Genomic DNA, 17331 nt, shown 5'->3' with positions numbered 1-17331 from the left:
CCTAATGCAGTGAGAGAGTGTAAATCACAGAGGATTTCATAGCCCTTTCAGTAGTTTTCGGTATGAAGTATGAGCCGCGTGGCCTCCAGACGTAACCTTTTAGAAAAAAAGACAGTGCTTTTATTTTATGGTGTAAAGTGCTTTTAGCTCCAGGGCTCTGAACGTGAATGTGGTCAACAAACAGCTCCAAGAGGGAGACTTCATACAGTCCCAGCCCTCGTGCCATGGATCGCCTGGCGCGGGAGACTCCGGCTGAGCCGGAGAATGAAGGGTTAAAAGGTCTGTCTCGATGGAAACTACAAGATTAAAATAAAATATTCACTGCCTGCCTTTAGGGGGAAATACCTTTATAGACTTAAAGATAAATAAATGAATGACTGAATGAATGGTTAAAAATACTATCGATCCCACCTTGCTTTTCACTTTTTTTCCCCCTAAAGGCAGTTCAGGAAATAGAGAATGGGCAGTCATCTTCATAAAAATAAAACTTAGGTACTGATTCTACACTTAGCATAGGTTTGCATTTGGGGGTTCTTGCGGGTGGGAGTGCTAGGGTGTTGTTAGGAAAAAGGAAAATTAATTAAAGAGAGAAAGGGATGTGTGGGAGGAAGGAGGTGGGCTTTAGGTGGGCACCCTAGATTGCAAGGTGAGCAGAAGGGCCACATTTCTTCCTCCTCTACTTTCAGTGTGATCCAGAGTCTGGGACCTAAGGAGGCCCCTGGGGGGCAGTGTCTACAACTTCTACAAAGGCACAGACTTCCCCCAGGGAGGTTCCTGGGGCAACACGTAGTCTGGTATATCTCCAGAGGCGCCCTGGGCCTTGGACTGACTGCCAGGCAGGCCACCTCACATACCTGGATGAACCTATCCAAAAAATAAGAGAAGGGAGGGAGGGAAGAAAAAGCTGAATCTGCTCTAAATAAGCCTATACTTGCCTCCAGACTGGGCAGCTGGGTGCTGAGTCAATAATGTGTGGGGAGAGGGAAGCAGTAGTCTCACCACTTAAGTAGGAGGCCCCTTTTAAGACAACAAGGAGTTCTGTTTAGAACACTGCTAAGTGAAATAGTCAACTCCCTAACATTGACTTCAAAAGCACACAGCTGTGGGGCAATGAAGCCAGTCCAATGTACTGTGTTAGAGATGTCTTCATGCAATACTCAGCACATAGTAGATGCTCAATAAATGGTTTTTGAGTGAATAGTGAATAAATCCTATTACTACATAAATGAAACCAATGTAACCATCCAAACTCCATTAGTTTCCCCGCCCCCACCCCCGCACCCCACAAACTAATAAGGCTTAGATCAGGCAATCCTATTAAGAGTGCATCTCCGCCCTAACTGGTTTGGCTCAGTGGATAGAGCGTCAGCCTGTGGACTGAAAGGTCCCAGGTTCGATTCCGGTCCAGGGCATGTACCTTGGTTGCGGGCACATCCCCAGTAGGAGGTGTGCAGGAGGCAGCTGATCGATGTTTCTCTCTCATCGATGTTTCTAACTCTCTCTCCCTCTCTCTTCCTCTCTGTAAAAAATAAATAAAATATATTTAAGAGTGCATCTCAGCCTAAAAGTAATTCCCACCAAGGGTGGTGAGATTTTAAAAAAATGTAATCCCAAATATCAGAGCAGCTGAACAATTAAGAATACAATGCAAGATATTTTCATCAAGTCAAGCAGACTACCTTATCAAATATCTTCCAAATAAACCAGTATCAAAACCCAGTATCAAAAGATCCTTTTTTTAACATGGCTTTTTAGATATGTACAAACCTGGTTACCCAAATGAGAGCACTTCCGAAGGAAAAATACAATAAGAACAAACAAAAAATATCTCAAACTTCAGTCTCTGTGAACCCCCCTCCATGAATCTTTTAACAAATGAATCGTTTTTAATACATGTTTTTCACACCTAATATTAAAAACAAGCTTCACCTATTTCCCTCTTTAGGGGGGTTAATAAAAAGAAAAGCTACACAACACACACACACAACATCTGGTCTGACATTTTGTACAGTAAGTTTCAGTCCAATGTGATTTAAAACAATGTGAGTTAAAAACCTCTTAAAATTTGGGTTTTTAATGGAAACACTGACAGACTCTTAATTATAGCAGCCCTGCCAGACACTGCTATAATGAAATAGTTGTGCTTTCATTACTATAGAGGCACTATAGTTAAGGGTCTGTCAGTGTTTCTATTATAAACCCCAAGTTTAAGAGGTTATAACTTAAGCTATTTAAATGGCACTGGGTGGAATTCAAGTTATCAGTCCAGATGTGAAGTTGTTTTATAAAAAACAGAATAACTCAGCTGAGGAAGGTGAGGTCTCTCTCTCTCTCTCTCTCTCTCTTTCTCTTTCTCTCTCTCTCTCCCCCCCCCCACACCCCTTCCTTCTATCCTCCCTCCCTTTCTAAGAAAATATCACAGAAATGAATTTTAGTTGTTTCAGATGGTCTTTTTGCCAATTGCTAGCTATAACTTCACTGTCTAAAAAGAAATTTTATAGGCAAGCTAGTCCTTTATTCGGACAAGTATTCTTTGCCTTTATTGTATGTTTTATTATTTTATTATCCTATGAAAGATATATATGAAAAATATATATTAAAATATAAATAAGAGCCCTAGCCAGTTTGGCCCAGTGGATAGAGCGTTGGCCTGCAGACTGAAGGGTCCCAGGTTCAATTCTGGCCAAGGGCACATGCCTGGGTTGCGGGCTCCATCCCCAGTGGCTGCAGGAGGCAGTCAATCAATGATTCTCTCTCATCATTGATGTTTCTGTCTCTCTCTCCCTCTTCCTTCCTCTCTGAAATCAATAAAGAAATATATTAAAAATATATGTATATCCTATCTAATAAAGAGGGAATATGCTAATTAACCATCACTCTGTCACAAAGATGGCTGCACCCACAGCTGAGGCCAAGTTCCCATAAGGAGCCTTAACGAGCAATCAGCAGGGACCTGAGGCTACGCCCTCCCCCACCCCCGTGGGGCTTGACAGGAGACCTCAGGCCATGTCCCCCACCCAGCAGGGCTTGACAGGGGACCTCAGGCCACACCCCACACCAGGCAGGGCTTGACAGGGGACCTCAAGGTGTGCTTTCCATCCTGGTGCTGGGTTAGGGGACCTCAGGCCACGCCCCCCACCAGGTGGGGCTTGACAGGGGACTTCAGGCCATGCTCCCCACCCAGCAGGGCTTGACGGGGGAGCTCAAGGTGCACCCCCAGTGCTGGTTCGGGGGAACTTAGGCCGCACCCCCTGCCTAGCGGGGCTTAGCAGGGGACCTGAGGCTGCACCCCCCTGCTGGTGGGGCTTGACAGGGGACCTGAAGCTGTGCCCCCCTTCCGGTGCCGGGTCTGGGTCTCACACGATTTTGAGGCGCATGTGGGTGGGCGGGGACTTGACTCTGGGTCCCATGGTGTGCCCCAGACTCTGATAGAGGAAGGTTTTCATATACATTTTACTAATTTTCTTTCATCTCTGACACTTCTATTATAGAGAAAGGGCAAATAGCAATATTAAATTATTTCCTCTAATTAATGTCCTTATAATGTGCATGAGTTTCATGCACCGGGCCACTAGTATATATATAAATAAGAGAGAGACATAGAGAAACAACTAAAAATCAGGATGTAAGTCAAGAAATGTTGCAGCCTCATATACATACACAGAGGTATACATTTTATGTTACGTTCTGATGAAAAGGAGCAATAAGGCACCTCAGATTGTTTCTATCTTGTCTACTTACAGTATGCTAAAAAATGAAAGAAGTATTAATATCTTATTTCAGAAATAAGATTTTAGCTTTCCTGGTACCACTTGGTTTGTTCAGAAAGCTACAGCTAACGTGGTGCAGTCAGCATTAAACCACCCAAGGACTATACACAAACACTTTGTATTTCTCTGCCTGACTTTGATTGTTGACAGATTGATCAAGAATTTACCTTGGGTTATCTGATGGACTAGGTTTTTTTGAAATATGTTCTATTAACCTGGTCTACCACCACCATAATATGTAATTAATGTTTGTTAGTAATGATATGGCTTAAACTAATTCTATCATAAGGAAAACAGGAGGGTGATAGTGATGATGGAGGTGATGATGGCGATGGTGGTTTCTCTAGTTAACAAGTCCATCAGAAGGGAGTAGAAATAGGATGAAGATGAAGGTAAAAGGCTCAAACCCTGGCTTCTCCAACTCTCCTTGCATTAGAAAAGTTTTTCCATAAAGCTCAGGTGGTAGATGAGCTAAGATGGCGTTTTCACATGTACGCAGTTCTTTGTCCCTTCCACACACACACCAAGATGTGGCCTTGGCTGGGTTTTGTGACCAGGCCCGAAAGTCACTGACTTCAGACAGAAAGACCCACCAAGAACTGTGCAGCAACCATGTCTGCACTTGGAAACCTTTTCACTTCCAAAGAGAAGCAGTTCTTTTCTCTGCCCTCTGACTGGAATCAAACCACCAAATCAGGCCATCAGGTTACCAAACGGCCTTGATAATTCTCACTTCACAATAGCTTTGGTTGGTCTCCTCTGGAATTAGCTGATAAAAGAGCAGCAGTCACCAAAACAAGTCACCAGGCTCAAGTTCCTTCTCTGCCAGTTTCTCATAAACCCCATAAACATGTAGGCCCAAGACCACTCCAGGTGTGTGCCAACCATTCCCAGAGAACACTGAATAACTGGGACTATTCTGGTCCCTTTTCCAGAAATTAAGACACTTTTTTTCTCCTGATAGTTAATCATCAGTATTTTTTTTTCCTGCCAAATTTAGCAAAGGGAACTCTTGTGGTAGAAAATGCCTATTTCTATTTCATCTTTCTTTGGCAGCATGGTAGCGGATGAATCTCTCTAGCCTCCCATTCCTGGTTGTATACAATTTGCCTGTTTTCTCTCTCTTTCTCTTTAAAAAAAAAAAAAAAAAAAGTCCCTTGCACAGGTCAGCTATCTAAGCCTCCAGGTTCCTATAAAATAAAGAATCTGGTCCTAAGGATTGTTATTCTTTCTTTCTTTATGGAGCCTGCACTGAGCAGACATGAGACGTGGCTCCTGCTCTTGGATGGCTTTTATTTTTAAGGCACTAGGATACACATACACAGGCACAAGCCTTTATGTCACATAAAGTTCACGAGTCACACATGCCAAAGCCATACAGATAGATGCACACTATTATCCCCGCTCTATACAACCCTGGCTTCACATTGCTGATTGTAAGCCTTTAGCAAGGACCTGTTTGAAGGCACACAGCTCTGGTCACTTCTGACAACGGGTTTTTACTTTCTAGAGAAAGGGCTTGATTGACCAGAAATTAGAATAGTAAATTAATGAGGTTTGGTCATGGATGTCTATGGTAATCTATTTGGGTTGAGTATTTGTTTTTTCATTTTTATGATGTTATTAAATAGCTTAACTAGTTACTTTTGAGAAATGAGCTTTCTATACTATATTTGTTTTGTAGACAATATTATAGACTACTTCTAACAAGCATTTGTGAATGTATCATTTTTTTAATGGCAGTGTTTCGCTTCCCTAACACATAGTAGGTGTTTAATACATTTGTCAAATCAAAGAATGAATTTCACAAATGTATTTTCAGTTGCTGCTGCAGATGAACAGCACACAAGTATTTGTGTCTCTGCTCACTAATAAATATACATATAGTAGAAAATTTTGTTATTTCACTTCTTTAAATAGTTACGTGTGGGTCATTTGTACTGCTGTCTAACCTAAACATTACAAACAGCAAACCCATTTGCGTCAGGTGGAAACACTTGCATGTTTTTCTATGTATATGTTATATAATAACTTATATCATTAAAGCCACCGCATGGCTCAAGTCCTGGGTTGTCAGTGCTTATAAAGCAGAGCCTCTGTCCTTTTCATCTTTTTCCTCCCTCAGCACAGAGTAGGAGCCTAGGAAATGTCTGGTACCTGAATAAAGGCTTACAAAGTAGATCATTTAGATTCCCAGAAACTTCAAATTCCTATATACATAGATAACATGTTATTTTTATTGTTCTCAATTCTCAGATTTTGAAATGCAATAAAATATTTATACAGCCAAAATCCAGGCACAGAGGAACTCTGAGAGATTAATTCTGGAGTCTGACTCTCCAGATACTACCTTCTTTAAATATCAAAGCCTGTTCTAGCTGGTTCTAATATGAAAGAGGCAAGGCTTATATTGGCAATTGCCCCCTACCCATCCTCAAACAGTGATTTTTATGGCCTTGTTTAGGGATTAAGGGAAATATCAGTATGTGCTCTTCAACTATAACGGGGAAAGAATCATGACCCTCTCTTCTCAAAATTATCAATCTTGAACTCCTAGCTTAATTAGGAGGAGAATTTTTCAAATAAACTCATTTTTTTACAGTAAACATATGGGGGAGTATGTATATTAATTATTTGAATATTATGCACATAAAGGGGTTTTGCTAAAGATTTTAGATCTTTTGGATGTGTTGATTTAAAGATTCTAGAAAGTTATAAATATACTCATTTTAAAACATATGCTTTCAGGAAGTTAACTCTCTTTAATGGGAACTTGCAACTCTGAATTTTTTTCTTTTATCTTATCATAAATAAATCAGACTGAAAAGCAGCCTCAAACCAAAAAGGAACTACTTTTTAAAAAATTATATGACTTTAACTTTAGGAACATCTTTAGCATTCCTAGCTGGATTATTTTAATTCCACTGATCTTCACATTTAAAGGTTTCAATCTCTTGAAATTAATGTGACAAAGAGAAAATTTTAAATACTGAGCTAAGCCTTGTGTTTTAAGCTATTTTACCCTCAGTAAGATTGACATGATATCTGGTTTGTAGAAATGTTCAAAATCAATCCATTTCTGACAATAGTAAAAAGTTGATATTCATTGCTTTCAATGTTTAAATATTCTAAACGGAAGAAGCTTTTCACTGTAGGAGCAGAAAGGGGCAAAAAAGTCCCTGATGTAATGTCAGATGGTATCTTTTCTTCACTTTTTATGGACCAGAGATTGACCAGCAGCAAGAAAAGAAATATTAATGGTGAAATATATATATATGCCCAAACGTTATGGATAAACTTGCACTGAAATAATAAGATGATGGCAGTAATTATTTTAATGAGAATTTCCCTAGTCAGAATAACAAACAGAGATACCGCCTAATGTTACCCGGAAAGGTACTATCTAAGTACACATACTGTTGCAGTGACTAATGTGTGATCAGAGAATCCTTCTGCTTTGCAGTTTGGGCATTTATGTCACCACATATTATTGATAGCACATATTATTTTTACTACATGGTGTCTTTAATGTGTAAAAATTGCATGAAAAATTATTTTCATCCCCTTGATTTTGATAGGCATTTCCATAGAAAGGATGGGAGACAGAGAAGGCTGTGTATTGTGGAATTCCACCATCAGTAAGGATGTTTGCTGATGACAGTTCTATGAGCACTGCACACTGGCCTTTTAAGAAGGAAGGAAATTACGTACAGCAAACTTGTGATAAAATAAGGACGAGGTTCTGATGAAGATACACGGAAAATGAACGACTCAGAATTAAAACTTCAGTCTCCACATTCCTGTGTTCGAGTATTGCCAATGGAAGCGTATATGAAATCTCTCACTGAACTGAAACCCTGATAAAACATCACATTAACTGCACCTTGGTCCTGAGGTGGAGATAAGATTAGATTTTTCTGGGTGTAATTTCAATTACGATGCTTACTTTGGTGGGATGCTTTTCAAGAGAGCAAGCAGAGGAACAGAAACCTGGCATCCCGAACCAAACAAGCTGGAGTGTCTGGCCCAGGTTCAGTTTCCACAAAGAAGGTCAAAAAGGGCTGAAAGAAAAGGTGTATCAAAGGTATCCTTGGAACTCAGAGCCAATAAAAAATGAAACTATTCTCTTCTGAGACCTAATTAACTTTTATATCCAAAGCTACACTGCACATTTGTTCATTGCTTATGACTAGGACTAAAAAAATATATGTGCCATGGAACTAGGCTTTTAAATGATCTATTGGATGGCTTTTCTCTGTCTGTAAGGAATTTTCTGTTCTTTAGAGGCATTCATTCAATGAATAAGTAAGCCTATGCTAATTTTTTCTCAAAATGTTAAGTATTTTCCTGTATCTATTTTCAAGGAATCAGAGACTTGGACCCTGAAACTTCCAAAATATTCCCTCCAAATCCTAAAACAAAAACAAAACAAAAATGTTCCAGAAACACATTTCATGCTAGAGGCTTTGCAAGGATTAGTCCCCTATTAGAGTCACTGTTCCTAGATGATCCTTTTTCATGTTTTAAAGGAGAATATATATTTTTCTGTTACCTTTCCCGACTGTAAAGCAATCACAGGAACCTGCAGGAGGCACCATAAATATGCAAATTTCTGAGAGATAACTGTTTTCAGTGGTTATGCCTCCAAGTAGCCCGGGAAACAGGAGAGCCAGAGCTTCCTCCTTCCAAGTAATTCGTATGTTGGTAGTGCCCCCTGCTGCAATCACAGGTTGTCCAAGAAAGGGAGAATAAAATTTGGAAGCATTTAGATGTGGTTAATATGTGAAATAAATGCCCACTACCCCTGCTCCAGGAACAGCCATTCCTGGGTTCAGAGTTCCTCCTGCCAGTTACAGATTCACTGTAAATACTCTTGTCAGCCTAAAATTCGGAAGATTTGCTTTTATCTCTAAACCTTTATACAGTTTACATAGATATGGATTTTATTTCTAAAAAACAAACAAAACAAAAAAACACTACATCACACCAAGATGCAAAACAGCATTTTTAAAGAATGAAAAATTTTAAGAATTTTCTGGGGTTATCTAAGGATAATAAATTCTGAATTAGAGGAATAGCATGCTATACGAGGACATTAAGACTGGAAGGGAAAAGTTAAAGTGTTAACCGCGTGTAGAGCTATTACTCAAGTTTAAGTGGCCTTATTTATTAAAGGAAAATTTTGTGGGCCATTAGCTCATCGTGTGGACTGGACAGTTTGATATTCAAAAATAAAATGAAATAAAATAAATAAGTGAAACAACCAAGTTAGGAACATTGGAAAACTGATTGCCGTAGCTCTATAGTCACTCTATTACAGATTTTCATATTAAGACCTGGGGAAAAGGGGTGTAGGGGAGAATAACACACGATACAATTCAAACCTGTGCCGGTCTATTGGATACATCATATGCATTTTTAAATTGGCTGAATATATATTCACATGACAGAATCTAATGGGTTTAGAAGGAGCCCTTGCTCTTGATCAAATCATAAAAACTGTTATAAACTTGTCCATCACATCAGATCACATACACTTCTATTAAGATTGTTTTTGTCTTATTTAAATACTAGAGTTGCAACAGATAAAGGGAATTACACCTTAAAAAAAAAAAAAAAACACAACAACTCAGGTATTAGAAACTCTAGCTAGAGCCATCAAGATAAGTAAGCCTTAATGACATAGATACTCAACTTTTTCTGTTAAATCCACCTCAGTCTTCCAAAGCCCAAACCCCCAAGTGTTGCAATTTTCTAACATCAGTTTCAGAAATGTAAGCTCTCTCCTAGTGTAAACCCCTCACAGTGGCTATGTACTGGAGTTTGAATTTCAACTTCGCTCTGTACCTCATTTCCATATTCAGATCTTCACAGCTAGAGCAAAGTAGAGGACTGAGGAAATTACCTCTATAATTTCAGCAATGAGCCTGCCTTTATCTGCATCATCCAGGAATCCTGTACCCTGTCTTTAAGAGCCCTGACCTGGGCATCCGTGAGGAGAGAGAGGGAGAGGAACGAGTGGATATTAGCTACCAGGCAGAACTAATTAGAAATAGATCTTGATATTAAAGGTATCCATCTTTTCCTTGCTCAAAACTTAAACAAGCTCCCATTACTCCATGGGATGAGGAGCATTGTTAAGCCCCTGCTCTGGGTTTTACTGCCACAGAAGGTGAACTGTTGGGAAAAGAAAACCAGTGCACAAAGCAGCAGTAGGGAATCGCAGCTCCTCTTTACCAGAGCCCCTGCCATATATGTTCTGTCACTCACCTTCTAGACACTCAGTGCAACCATTCCATCTATTGAATCAAGAGACTGTTTGATCTTATCTGCATCTGTGAGCTGACTGTCAACCTGCTTAGGCTGCATATTAAATCATCTATAGTAGCTGAATCAAGCTGGGATGATCTGTTAATTCTAAATTTATTAACCCTTGGAGTGCAGTCATCATGTTTAATCTAGTGTGGCCCACATTTATTTTACAAGACTAAATCCTTCTTGAAGATATGGCTGTGCTGTAGGTTAAAAACAGCTAATGTGGGTGGGTTTCATTATGATAACTGGGGGTAGGGGGACTGTCTGGAAAATACTAGTGTGGCTACCCCAACAGGCTATGTCTGTCCTATCCCAGGCACTCTCCTAGGCTGGGATTTGCCTGTGAGACCTTTTCTCCAGAAATACTTCTATCTCCAAAAAGAATGTAAATGGAAAAAGAGGAGGGTGAAGAAAAGGGAGAGGAGGAAGACCTCTGACAGATTTCCATTTGCAGTGGTCCAAAGCCAGAAACACTGATTTCCATAGCAGAGTCAACCTCGAAAGTAATGCCTGAGGAATAAATTTCCCCAGGCACACACCTGGTGAAAGATGCTAACAAAATTCCTTAAGTAGTGAGTCAAACTTCTTGATCAATAAGGGTCACCTATGTCTGGATTAAATGATTTCTTTCACACACATTCCCCTCTCCCCACCAAAGAAGAATTCCAAGGTTGTCCTGCTTAAAAAAAAAAAAAAAAAAGGCGGGGATGATGTTCATTTAATATGTTAATCTGGTCTTGAGACAAAAACATAAAATAAAAGATACCCATCTCTGCTACTTGCCTATTACTGATGTTATCAACATATTCATCGCTTTTCTTTCAGACACAAACTGCTAGGCATGCTCCCTTTTTGGGTAACCACGTGCCTGATATCTCTCTAATGTAGCCTAATAACAATTTTAGCATTCAGATGAAGCGATTTCATTCTGTGACTGCCTTTTCTATTAGATTTGATTTTGAGAAGCCCCAGTGGGTGCCTTCGAGGCAGAGATCTATCTGTGAGGCTGCTACCGACTCAATAGCAGCCTGGGCTAACCTTGACCTTTCCCGGGACCCCGCTCCATCTGGTGCCAGCCTGCTTTCCACCCCCACCCCCCTCCTTTCTTGCTTCATAGTCAACATTGATCAAGGCAGAACGGAGCGCCTCCTCTCCTGGAAGGGCTGGGCAGGCTCAGAAGGACAGCACATTTCAGTATATGGAAATGATCAAGCTTCTTATGCAATCATAAATCTACATAGGAGGCTTGTGATTTGATATTTCATTCACCTCCAAAGATTTTTTTTCCTCCCTCCCAACAGGGATTTATAAGCTCTGTAAGAACTCCCGGACAACGGCTTTCCCCAACACCTGGAAATTATCAAGCTTGCTGCTTGCTGAATGATGCTAACAGCTCTAATGCTGCAAATTCATTTTCTAACAACTCACTGACTTTTATCTCGGATTTGTGTGTGTGTGTGTGCGTGTGTGTGTGTGTGCGTGTGTGTGTGTGTGTGCGCGTGCGTGTTTGGTAGATTTTTAAGAAAAATCTACCAAAAGCAATGGGTAGTATCAAATACACCAAAATCAAATCTGACTTAAATATTCTACATCTCCACGCCCATCCCCATTATGTATTTGTAGGTAGATTTCTCTATTTCTGTATATTCTGTCCCCTTTCTGAATGGTTTAAGAGGGGAGAAATAAAGAAGAAAAGAAGAGTGTGGGGGGGTGGAGAGAGAGAGAGAAAGAAGAGAGAGAAAATTGGAAAGATTCCAGAGGGAGGTAACTGGATGTAACACTTAAATGGACCATGAAACCTACCTCTGCCCTCCCCAGGCCACATTCCTCCTTTCCCAAAGACCCCCACACGGCTCCTTTCCACATCACCCACTACAGTACACAGATGCCTGCTCTGCCTCACTCTTTCTTTCCTCCTCTTCTGTCTGTTTCAGGGGCTGGATGGTAAAGAGGCTGACTGAAGGGGAGTCACGTGGGCAGCCCGTGGGCAGCGGCGGCAGCAGCTCAAAAGAAATTGACTGACTGGCCGCTTGGGCGCATTTCAATATATGGAAATGACCAGAGGCTTCTGCAATAAATCAGCACTCAACACTTTGTCATTTTTGTAGTTCTGCTTCATTTTCCTATTTTCCTCTCCTCCTCACAGAAGCCTCATTTCTTGCATTTTACTCTGCTGCGTCTCTTCCCACCTCCAACACCCACCCTCTCCAAATTTTGCTCCATCCATGCCAAACGCCTCTCTTTCTGTTCTCAGATTTCCCCTCCCCCCACCCCCCCGTAATTGGAGACATCCGGTCGACGGTTCTTTTCTTTCCCTTTAACATTTTTTTTTTTCTAACAAAATCGCGCAATGTTTGCGGTCGTGCCTCAGATTTCCTTCGACCAGGGGCGCCCGGGATGCGCTCTCTTAATCCCCAGGACGGGTACCTCAAGCCCCTTGTGAAGAAGAGAAAAGAGAAAGACCACGGTCCTCGGTTCACCTTTCCCTATCCCCGCTCCCGCGCCACCCCCCGGGAGTTCCCTTAGCAAACTTAAAAGAATTATCAGAAGCAACTTGTGCCATGAAATGCCGGGATAGCGCTGGGAGAAGAAAGGGGAGGGATGTGGTGGGAATCTAAGTGGGCTTGCAGGTTCCTGCTTTCCTCTGGCAGGTCCTCTCGTGCCCTCCACCTAACCCTGCCCCCTGTGCCTCGGGTCCTTTTTGAACCAAAGCTGCGCGTCCCCGCAATCTGCAATTACTCTGGATGTTTCTCTGGAGCTCAACGCTGCCTGAATTTCGTGGCGCGTGCAAAAGCGAAATTAACAAAACCCACCACCGCGCTGTTGGTTTGGTTTTGTTTTGTTTTCCTTTTTTTTTTTTTTTTAGTTCCTTGCAGAAGCAAACATTACCTAGCTTCCTCCACCCCCCTCTTCCAGCTCCCGCTTGAGATTCCTAATCTTTCAACTTGGGTCTCTCTCTTGTCGACTGGGCAGCCTCTCCTTTTTCTTTCCCTGGGATCTGGGAACAATAGGCATGTAAAGGGTCAGTGGGCATCACCCTATAAAGCTCAGAACCTAATTAATTTTATTAAAGGAGGATTGTTTATGCAATATGACAGCCTGGGGGGATTAACCATTTGAGGACGCAGACTCTGTTCAGACACCAGAGATTCCCTCCTAACATCCTAAGCTTGTATTTCCTGCCCCATTTGATCCTGGCCGGCACCCGTGATCCGGGTCTGGTTTTTTGTTTGACCTTGTGCGGAGAATGTCTAATTCCCAGGGTTCTGCAAAATTCGAGGGACACCTAGAAAATCCATATATTTCCATTGCCAGATGACAGTTGAAGTGCCCACCTATTCACAGTTTGTTGCAGTGACAGCTCAAAAGGTCTCACTATTGGGAAGTGGGGGGGGAGGGGGCTAAGGTGTCCTACAGTGGATATTTGGTGCTTGGAAATATTCTATTTGGAATCACCTCGTGTGAAATCCAGTGTGCTTTCTCAAGAGCAAAGGAAAATGTAACCATTTTTAAGTTATTATTTTTTTATTTTTTCCTGCCACTTTGATAATTTGAAATACATTTTTAATAACCTCCTGGAAAAAAATTTAATAGTTCAAACATATTGTTCTTTGACTTAATATCTGGTGTATTCCTTAATTGCCAAAACAAAGTTTATTACATGTACAAGGGCTAACTTTATATCTCCTAGGAATTCTAATGTCATCGGTTTTGTTGTGTGTGTGTGTGTGTTGTTTTTTTTTTTATCATCACCTTGGATTTTGTTCAACAGGGATCTAGAAATGTATAGCATATGTATAGAAATAGATATGATAAAATATTCAAGAGCTCTCTGAAGGAAAATGTGCTTGAAAATAACCCCCTCTTTTATGGAATTTGTTTTGATTTAGATCTATAGATAGGAGAAAGAATGAAAGAAACTGTGAATTACACTGAATATAAGATGTTTATCACTTTAATATTACACTTCCTAGCTTCCATGTTACAGGGCTTTGGAATACTCTCTCCCAACTTTCAGATTGAAGCTCTGCCTTGCACCGTCTGAGGTCTGTCTGGAAAGACCTGCCAGCACATGCCAGCTAAAAATGAGTGTCAATTAATAATAATAAAAAAGCTCCCTTATCCCTACACTCATGCAATTTAACAGGTTTGCAGAGAACATAGGATGACAACAGTTGTGAGAACATTCCAATATATGCAGTTCTAACAGCTTTCATTTGAGACGCCAAACCTTCCTAAAATAGAATGGCTTAACATTTCTTTTTTATATTAAAAGTCCAATCTACACTTCACATAAAATGTTTTTTTTATCACAAAAATATTTGTCTCTAACAAAATGCACTTTTTGTTCTACCAAAGGAAAAAAAAAGCAAACATCTTGAAACAGATTCCCCCAGCTTTTTACAGCTCCCCATTGCAATTTTCTGTACTATTTCAACTCCCCCTTCCACCCTATGAGATACTCTGAACACAGGGGTAAAAATAATTACAATTTAAATACTGAACCAGAATGCCCTGTTTCCCAGTATTGTTAACAAAATCTCTAATTCTTAAACTGCTCTCTGATGGAACTAGGCAAATTGGGGAACTTACACTGGTATTTCTAAGTGCAGTTTGTTGTTTTAAAAACATATTGTACTGATTAATAAAAATGTGAAATAATTTGAGTTACAAATTTTGAACTACAAATCGCCATCTGCTCAAATGGGGGAAAATCAAAAATTGCCGAATATATTTTCTCACCTCTTTTTTTTTTCATGATAACATAAACAACATTCCCGAATAATTAAAAAAAAGAAACTAACTACACTTAATGCATTTTTATAGTTCAGCAACTGCTTGGTGAGTCCACCTTCTCAAACGTGCAATTATTTTTTTTTCTTAATTACTTGCATATGTTCTATCAGAAGAGTCAGGTTCTAGTGCTTTTCCTGTGTTATTGGGCAAGTCTGTTTCGCTCTGTGTACTACACCGTACGCCCCCTGGATTGATGGGATAGCATAGACTGTAGTGTGCAGTACCCAACTCTGTCAGAGACCTATGAGAACACTCAGCGTATCCTCTGGGGTGGGGAAAATTTTTTTTCTAAATTCCATGAACCCGTACTTGGAGGAATAAGCACCACCCATCCAATAGATGCATAGACACAAAAAAATATGATAAACAACACAGCTTATCATTTGTGGGAAAGAGCGTTAGATAGGTAGATCTGCCATCTGTGGCTATTGAAAGCAGTTGTTGATGGCCTGGCAAACAGGATCCTACAGAATTTACTATTCCACCAGCAGAAATCATGAACAGTCATCTAGGATGTACCCAGTTGTTAGCGTTGGGGCAAGGAAGAGGCTAAGCCAAGAATCACTGGTGCAAGGACTCTAACGAGATCCAATGCCGAGGTGAATGTCCTGCTTTGTAAACTAGATTCCTGGCTCAGACATTTCAGATGAGCACATTGATTTTTCATCTTCCTAAGAATAAAGAATCCCAATTCTATTCATTTAATCACAGGCTAATGGGGTGCATATTTTTCTTCCCTTTTTGTTTTTTTCTTTCTTTAAAGCCTGTTGGGGGAGGAGGGACGGTCGCGAAAGTGCCCTGTTCTTTTGTAGAGAGACATTTGCATTATGATCAACACCTCCTAGGATGTGTCTGCATGGACCAGGCTGTGCCAGGGATAGGGAAGAGTGGGTCAAATCATGCCAAACTCATGCTCACCACCATCCCAGTCCAGTCTCAGGGCAAGTAAAGTGAGGGTGTGAATCCCTGGGCCCTGGGAAGGATGTGAACGTTGTTTTCATCATTTTGGAATGGGGTAGAAAGGAGTGAAAAACTGCCTGAAAAATGCTACCGGATGACCTTAAACATCAGCTGCTTTCACACCCTTTTTACTCCACGTGGGATTCTTTGAACACGGCAGCTATTGCTTTTGTTTTGCTTTTAATTCATAACCAACCTCTCCAATCCATACAATATTGAATACTGTGTATAATGAAGGAGGAAAGCCCCTTATTTAAAGCCAATGTAATCGGAGGTGCTTTTGAGTGTCCACCACATCCAGGGACCTGTACCAGGTGTGGAAGGGACTGAAGGTTTCTAAAAAGGTCTGTGTCCGCATGTGAAGCAGCGCACAGTCCCGATGTACACACATCTGGCTACAGAACAAGTCAGACTGGGGATAGAAAAAAAAAAAAAAAAAAAAGGAAGAAGAGATCAAGGAGGCACCCCAAAGCAGATTTCTCAACTCCTGGGGAAGGTGAGGAGGGCTTTGCTAGGAAGGGAGATGTGGGAAGAGCGCTCTGAGTGGAAGAACTGGCCTGAATCAAGATCAGGCACACCAACGGGCTTGGGGAGTTTGAGGCCGCAGTTCGCCTGGTGGAGCTAAAGCACAGGGTGGAGTGGCAGGAAGATGTCTGAAAAGAGAGGTGGGGGCAAGTTTGGGAAGGGCATCGAAAGCCATGCTTCACAGTCTTGACCAAATTCTGCAGGCAGGGAAAAAACATTGGAGGCTTTTGAGTGGGGTGTGGAGGGCTGACATGCTCTTTGAAAATAATGGAACCTGGAGGCAGCCTGGAGGATGACTCGAAGCAAGTCGTTGTCTGCGATCACACCTATTTTCCTATTCGCCATTCTGCAGAAGAAGCTGTCCCTGTACAAATGACGCAAGTGGACCTTACCAGGAGTGGAATATTCATTGCTTTCTCCTTCATAATTGAAGATGACACCAACGGTGGCTTCTATCTACCTGCCCAGGATGACTGCCTTTCAGGATCTTCACATATAAAAACTATGTTCTTTGAATGATTCTATATTTGAAATCTTTATGTCAAAGAATCTATGTGTCTTTCCCTGTGGGAGTCCCAATACTTCCTACCTTCAACTCCTACCCCTACCCTTACCCCTGACCCCATTTCCCAAAAGATAAGACCCAAACTCATGAAGGAAACCCCTCTTTTCTATCTCCAAGAATAGATACTTGAAGCCTTTTAACCATACAGTCATATTTATTCAGCATCCACTAATGCACAACCCTTAGTGAATCTAAAAAAAAAAAAAAAAAAAAAAAAGAACCTAAACACACATAAGAAGGAAACAAGGATGATAATAATACAAGAATAATACAAGGATAAAACTATACATTTAAAAACACTAACAATCAAATAACTGAAGAGTAGCAATTGTGATCTGTTGGATGGGGATCTGGTTTTCAGCACAGACCTCCTAGTGCAGCAAAGCTAAGTTCTGTAAA

Source organism: Plecotus auritus, assembly GCF_963455305.1.
Source record: "Plecotus auritus genome assembly, chromosome: 8".
In the NCBI taxonomy this organism is placed as follows: Eukaryota; Metazoa; Chordata; class Mammalia; order Chiroptera; family Vespertilionidae; genus Plecotus; species Plecotus auritus.
This window is presented reverse-complemented; position numbering follows the sequence as displayed.